The following is a 5443-nucleotide window of genomic DNA, read 5'->3' as shown; positions in this document are numbered from 1 at the left end:
GTTTTTATGAGTTTGACTACTCTAGATACTTTATATAAGTAAAATCATAAAGTATTTGTCTTTTTCTGACTGGCTTATTTTAGGTAGTATAATTTCCTTCCATTTTTAAGGCTGAATAATATTCTATTGTGTGTATGTACCACATACGGTTTATCCATTCATATGTTAATGGAATTTGGATTATTTCCACCCTTAGACTATCACAATAGTGCTACTCTGACTCTTTCTGCCCTCGTGTTGCATGCAATTGACTCTTCTTCACCATGTCTTCCCGCAAAACTTGCAGAATTCAGAGGTTCCTAGCCAAGACAGAATTGGCCCATTCTGCAATGGATTCCAATGAAACCTGGTAATAAAATCAGGTATAACTTCCAGAAGAGACGTTGGAGAAGAACCAAGCTAGATCTATAAGAAAATTGCACCTGAGATGGCATACGTATTTATTCTGTATCCAGGTTGCTTGCATCTTACCATATCATCAAAAAAAAATCACTACTATCTAGACAGTTGAGTGTGTTTTATTGGGAAATTATTGGAAAAATGATTTTTCTTTTTGTTAATATGTTTCTGCATTAGGTTGGTTCAGTAATAAATATATGATGCCTTTGAAAAAATAATGCTGCTATGAATATTAGTGTACAAATATGTCTTCAAAACCCCGCTTTCAATTATTTTAGATAAACGTCCAGAAGTGGAATTGTCTTGATGCCTTCTTAAACTCTTATGATGACCTCCATGCCTCCACACAGTGGACCAGAGACTCCACGGCTTTTCTGGGGGTGGCAAGAACTTGCTACCCTTCCCATGGACAAATTCTCTCTTGCTGTCTCTTCCACGGCTATACTCTCTGCCTCTACAGTTCCTTCACACCGTCGAATTTGCAATATTCTAATAATTTTCTTTGTGTGATCACCCATTTGCTCATCGATTGAAGAAATATTTACTATGAGGCTGAGACATGAAGACTGAGAAGGTAATGGCCTGGTGAAAAGTGGAGGGGCAAAAGAGCCTTCAGAGTTGAATGAATGGTGTGTGCGAAGACTTATATTTGATTTACTTCCTCTCACTTTCCCTGATTTTTTACTACATGCTCTTCTACAACAGGCCACACACTCCTGGACTTCGATCAGAGTCAGTGCCCTCACCTGGTACCTTCCTGATCCTTTGACGAGGAAAGATTTCTCCTTGACCTTTCTCTGACCCGAGCAGCCTCATCACCCCAGGGCAGTCTCACGTTTGCTTATTTCTGACAAATACAACAGATGCTCTGAATGCACTGATGCCTAGAAACAATAATTTTTCCTCTCTGCTTCCTAGTGAACCAGGATAGGTTCTGTATCTTGCCCAGGTCTTTTGCGGTAGATAAGAACCACCATCAAGACAGAGGTTTCCTTGGAAATCCCTGTCCCTTAGGGGAGAACATTCTTTTCTCTCTCTTTTCTCCCCAAAACTTCCCCTTCGACAAATCAGATTGGCAGTACTTTGCAGTATTTAACATTAATAACAATGCTTACAGTTACTCATAGGTTGTGTCTTCAATAGAGAGAGGAAACTTTCTAGACCAAAGCATCATCTGGTATGCCGCTGGTCACTTTTAAAGGAGGGCATTTTGGCTGCCAGTCACACCTCTGAGTCTGCTCCTTGCTAAAACATCAAGAAAACTGACAGAAATTTGTTTATTGTCTTTATAATTACAGTGTTTGTGGCTATTTTAAGTTAAAATTTTCTTATTTTATTGTGCCATTTTTTTAAAGAAAAATGTAACAAAGGAGCAAATATATGTTTTATTTATATTGGTTCTCTAAGGCAACAAATGAAAAACAAAGTAGCTTAAATTTGACTTTCCATGTCATTGTGTGAAACTTTATTAAAGTTTCCAAAATGCAGATTATTAAAAAAATAATAACTGCAGTTAGGGTTTAAGACAATGTTCTGTGCATTTTAGTGCATATACTGCCATCTCCTGGATATTTGTCATATAAAACTAGTTCAGTTGCATTTAATAACTGAAGCAGGATTGTAGAAGAAAATCACATTACGAATATTAAATTTTATAATCAAGATAAGTGTCTGGATAGATGCATGGAACAAATCAATATAATACACAGTTGCAACAGTATTCTGCCTGGGACTACTCACTACTAAGGAGTTTTCATTTCCATCTGCAGAGTAATGTTTGTTTTTCACTCTGGTGACTATAGAATCATGGCATTCATTCTAATAAAATGATTTCAAACTGTGGTTCCTTCCTATGGTCAGAGCAGAGATAATTCATATCATGCTTCATGTGGTAGGTTAAAGGTAGATATGTGAAACTCCTTTTTTCCAGATAGAAACTTCTGTCTAATCACACATCCTGAAAATATACATTATAAAGTGCAAATATGGGAGTTGCAAGAGTTTTTTGCATAGTAATTTTATAACAAGGTGGAAATTGCGGGCAGGGCAGGCTTAGATGTGGAAAAGGTCAAATTAATTATAGGTATTAAAACTAAACTTTATAAGTAATATAGCATTTTTCCACTTATTTTGGGTCAGATTCTCTCATGCATATGTTCCTTGCTAAGAGAGGCCCTTTCAACAACAAAATAAAAAATTGCTTCCAGTCACCTTAAATCTTAAAAAGATGTGTGTGTGAGTGTGTGTGAATGCGTAATGTCTGCGTGTGTGTGTTTGTATCTGTGTATGTGTGTGTGAATGTGTAACGTCCGTGTGTGTATGTGCGTGCACGTGCAGTTGTTGTTGAAGGAGTTGTTTATCTGACAATAGGGGTTAAACAAAAATGTCTTCTGTGATTCCAACAATACTCAAGACAGATTATGTGCTAATAAAAGAGTTAATTCAGTGGGTTTAATTTTAACTGCAAGAGCACCAAAGAAAGTATGCTTAATGATAAATAATTTGGAATGAATATTTTTAAATCATTTAGTGTTTTCAGGGTAGAGTTTAAGAAACCTTAGATTCTAAGAAAGCTAAAAATTAAATAAAATTAAAAGAAATTGTCTACATATTTATTTCTTTTTAGACAACATAACAAATACAAAGTAAATATATTTCAGTATTTCATGAGACTCCTAGCTTTTTTTTTTAACCAAACTCTCAAATGCAGAAAATTAGCTTAGAAAAATAATTGTAAGGGATAGGCTTTAAAATTTACTCTTACTAAGGATCACAAAGCATCTCAATGTTTTTGCATATTTTAATCCTTGTTTGTAAACCAGAAAAAAATTTTTTTGCTTTACCTAAATTTAATTAAACCAGACCTACATAGCAGAAACCATGAGAGAAAACACAGTAATGGAATAAATCCTAAAGCACTTGTATGGTAAATTCCAGCACAAAAAAAAAAAAAAAAAAAGGAAAAAAAAGAAAAAAGAAATGGAACTGGTAAATGTGGAATAATAAGAGCAATGCAGAGCCAATCACCATGGAAAGCAAATTAACTATACTGATGAATACCACTCCAAATTCTTCAGTAAACTATCGTATTTCCATACTCTGTAAATCTGTATTGTCCAAGTCAGTAGCCATCAGCCACATGTGGCTATTTAATGTTAAATTAATATTATATTAACAAAATAGAAATTTAGTTCCTCAGTCTCACTAGCTATATTTCAAGTGCCAAATATTGAACAGTACAGATAGAGAAACATTTCCATCAGCACAAAAGTTCTATTAGACAGTTAAAAGTCATTAAAATTATATTCTATGGCCATACTACCCAAAGCAATCTATTGATTCAATGCAATCCCTATCAAAATACCAATGGTATTTTTCAGAGAACTGGAACAAATTATCCAAAAATCTATATGGAACCATTAAAGATCCTGAATAACCACAGCAATTTTGAGAAAGAAGAACAAAGTTGGAGGTAACACACTACCTGATATCAAACTATATTAGAAGACTACAGTAATCAAAAAAGCATAAAACAGACACACAGATCAATGGGACAGAATAGAGAGTCCAGAAATAAATTCATGCCTATATGGTCATTTAATCTGTGACAAAAGAATCAAGAATATACAATGGGGTAAAGACAGTCTCTTCAACAAATGGTGTGGGGAAAAATGGACAGATACATGCAAAAAAATGAAACTGGATCACCTTCTTACACCATACTCAAGAATCAACTCAAAATAAATCAAACATTTAAATGTAAGACCCGAAACCATGAAACTTCTAGAAGATATCATAAGCAATAAATGCTCTGATATTGCTATTAGTAATTTTTTTCTGCTGTATCTCCTAGAACAAGGGAAATAAAAGAAAAAAATAAACAAATGGAACCACATCAAACTAAAAAGCTTTGCACAACAAAGGAAACCATCAACAAAACAAAAAGATAACCTACTGAATGAGAGAAGATACTTGCCTGTCATACTTCTGATAAGGGGTTAATATCCAAAATTTATAAAGGACTCATACAACTCAATGATAAAAACACAAACAATCCAATTAAAAAATGGACAGAGGCCCTGAATAGACATTTCTCCAAAGAAGATATACAGATGGCCAATAGACATATGATAAGATTCTCAAGGTCACTAATCATCAGAGAAATGCAAATTAAAACCACAACGCGATATCACCTCACACCTGTCCGATTGCCTATCATCAATAAATCAAAAATCAAAAAATCAAAAAAGCAAGGATATGGAGAAAAGGGAACCTTTGTACACTGTTGGTGGGATTGCAAATTAATACAGCCACAATGGTAAACAGTTTGGAGGTTCCCCAAAAATTTAAAATATAACAACCTTTTGACCCAAAAATTGCACTGCTGGGTATTTAGCCAAAAAACAAAACAAAACAAAACAAAACCCACAAAACACTAATTTGTAAGGATCTATGCACCGCTATGTTCACAGCAGCACTATTCACAATAGCCAAGATATAGAAGCAACCTAAGTACCCATCAGCAGACTACTGGATAAAGAAATTATGGTTCATATATACAATGGAATATTACTCAGCCATTAAAAAAATGAAATCTTACCATTTGCAATGACATGGATAGACCTAGAGGTTATTATGCTGAGTGAAATAAGTCAGAAAGAAAAAGATAAATACCACATGATTTCTCTTATATGTAGAATCTAGGAAACAAAAGAAGTGAACAAACTAAATGAAAACAGACTCACAGATACAGAGAACAAACTGGTGATTGCCAGCGGGGAGGGGTTGGAGGGCTGGGTAAAGCAAAATATAAATAAAAATTAAAATAAATCCTATTTTGGTTTTTTATAATAACTTATAACATCAGCTTTGGGGTTTCTTTTAGCAAAAGAATAACCATACTCCTCCAATTAACAACTGTTTTATTTGCTAGTTTGTTCAGTGAACATATTCCAAGCTTCAAAATAGAGCTGACATACATATCCATTGCTTTGAAAAGATATCTCAAAGGTACTAGATTTTGAAAGGACTAGAGACAAATAAG

The 5443-nt window shown here is 34.2% G+C and overlaps 1 pseudogene; it reads left to right on the top strand.

Moving 5' to 3' along the window:
• Positions 1–263: 263 nt before the first annotated feature.
• On the top strand, positions 264–411 carry LOC102894062 (annotated as a pseudogene).
• The last annotated feature ends 5032 nt before the right edge of the window (positions 412–5443 follow it).

The sequence above is a fragment of the Pteropus alecto genome, unplaced genomic scaffold, assembly GCF_000325575.1.
Source record: "Pteropus alecto unplaced genomic scaffold, ASM32557v1 scaffold22, whole genome shotgun sequence".
Classification (NCBI taxonomy): Eukaryota; Metazoa; Chordata; class Mammalia; order Chiroptera; family Pteropodidae; genus Pteropus; species Pteropus alecto.
The sequence above is the reverse complement of the archived record's forward strand: the minus strand, read 5'-3'. Positions and strand labels throughout refer to the sequence as shown.